Source organism: Myotis brandtii, unplaced genomic scaffold (genome assembly GCF_000412655.1).
Source record: "Myotis brandtii unplaced genomic scaffold, ASM41265v1 scaffold8, whole genome shotgun sequence".
NCBI lineage: Eukaryota > Metazoa > Chordata > Mammalia > Chiroptera > Vespertilionidae > Myotis > Myotis brandtii.
This window is the reverse complement of record NW_005371219.1, coordinates 7,407,910-7,410,340: the sequence shown is the minus strand read 5'-3', so window position 1 is coordinate 7,410,340 and position 2,431 is coordinate 7,407,910.

Below are 2,431 nucleotides of genomic sequence, written 5' to 3'. Positions count from 1 at the left end.
GCGAGGCCGCCCATCCTGCTCCGCGGTCTCTCCGAGCGCTGGGGCGTGCGGGCTGGGCAAGAAGTTAGCCGAAGCTGGCGGGACAGTCTGCGCTGTCCTCACTCTCCTACCGGGAGATCCGCGGCCCGGGCGCCCCACGCTGGATTCAAGCTCGTGGTCCGCCGCCCCGCGACAAGCCCGCCCCTAGAGCCAGCCTGGGGGCAATGGGCACGAATTACGCCTGGGAACTCCGAAATCGGCGGCTTGCACGCGGCAGAAGTGAGAGAACAAAGAGTGTCTTGGGAGTGGGGGAGGGGTGGTGGCATTCACTGCGGAGAACGGAGCAAATGGAAGGGGTGTGTGGGCGGGGGCGAGAGTCCCAGGACTCAAGAATGCCTAGGAGTGAGGACCCACAGAACTGTCCCTGCTGAGAAGGGCTGGAGAGACCTATGGAATCAACCTCCTCCTGTTCCGGCTGAGGAGACAGCCTGCGGTCATTCATTCCGCTAGCTGATATTAATAAAATACCACTTCTGACTTCTTGAGCGTCTACTATGAGAATCCCCTAATCTCCATCATCACAGCAACCCCATTTTACCGAAAAGGAAACTGGAGGTCAGAGAGGTCCTGGGACCTGCAACAAGTTGCACGCAAGTGGCAGAGCTGGTATGGGGCCCAGGTCTATCTGACTCGACGACATCAGTGTTGGTAACAACGTGACAAATGAAAGGCTGGCATTATAAGGAGCTGTTTCTTGTTTAGAGCAAGTGACACTGTTACACTAGAAACACCAACAAAACAGAGAGGAGTGAATGGGAGGTTTGCTCTCTTTGAGATCCAGGGATCAGAAAGACCTGGGTGCCCTATGGCTCTTTCTTTATTCTCACTTTGTGTTTTGTCTGGAAACCCTCTGAGACCCAATCAGACTTGAATACTCTCTGCTCCCAGCTTGAGCTCTAAGCCAGCAGGGGAAGGGAGGCCAGGGGAAAACGCCTGCTCTGCCAGGGAGGCAGGGAACTCAGCCAGGTCACGCTCAGGAAACTAGGGCAGCCTCCCAGCTGGGCCTATCCTGGCTCTTGAGTGTGACTTGTCATTTGGCATGAAACGAATGTGCCAAACATCAGGCACACCCATATTTAAGTACATATTATTAGAAGCATTCTACACTCCACTATAAATGAGTTACCAGGCCCTTACAGACACCCATTTCCCTTTCATTAGCTGAGGGTAACAACCAACTGCTTAGACTTAGCGCGTTTGCAAAGCGCCAGCTGGGTCTGGCCCTTGACTCAGTAGCTTCTGTTGCAGTCAGAGGTGGGGTTATGTGGCTCTCTGAAGGGCAAATGGTAAGATTTGTCTTTAAATAAGATCACAGAACAATAATGATTTCATCAATACTGAAAAACTGCTGACTTGAAGTTTCACTTTATGTTAAATATACACACGGGAGCAGAAAGCAATGAGGCCTATTTTGGTCTGTAATCCAGACGATCTGGTCAGATTCCAGCTTTGCTTCACCAGGAGATCCACGTATGACCTTGAGAAAGTCACGAACCATGATGCTTCTGTCTCATCATCTCTAAACGGAGACTCAACCTCCTCAGCCCATTTGATTCTAAAATCCTATTATTCAATGTTGGTGACTCTAAGAAATGTACAGACTAGAAGATCTAAAGTTCTATTTAAAGTTTCTTCAAAGAAAAAAAAAATGACCTCTATTAAAACTAAAATAATAAATTTATTATTAATCTATGTCTTTCTCTTCTTAATTAGAATCTTGAGTCATTATTCATATTATATGTGTCGTATATAAACTAAAAATACTGGCATAGTCACATCAGCCAGCAAACAAGTGGCTGATACATGAAAAATCAGTTTTAAAGGAACCTGGTTTTAATATTTTTGCAAATAATACTGCTGGCAATGGCCACGGTTAAAAACCAAGCTATTAAGACAGGACCCATTTCTTCTAATTCACACCATGTTCTATCTTCCTTCAATGCCATCCATACCTCACCTCCCAACCTCTCATTTCCTGAGCCTGGAGCCAGAAATTAGGTCCCTGGCAGGGCAGGTGGCATGTCTAAGACACCCTGCACCTATGGTCAGTTTGTTTAAACAACACATCCCTATGCCTGGGCTGGGAGCTGTGGCTGCAGTGTGACCAGACACGCATAGCTCCTGATGTAAAAATAGTTACAAACCAAGCCAAGTGTGTCGAGTGCTGTTCACAGATATGACAGGGTGGCTTGATTGAGATTAGAAGGTCAGGGAGGGCCTCCCTGAGGAAGTGACGCTTACACTGAATTCTGACAAATGAATAGACATTAGTCAGAGAGTATGGGCAGAAACCTTTCAAGGCTGAGAAAATGCCTACCTCAAAGCCCTAAGGCAGGAAATGTGTGTGTGTGTGTGTGTGTGTGTGTGTGTGTGTGTGTGTGTGTGTGTTGGG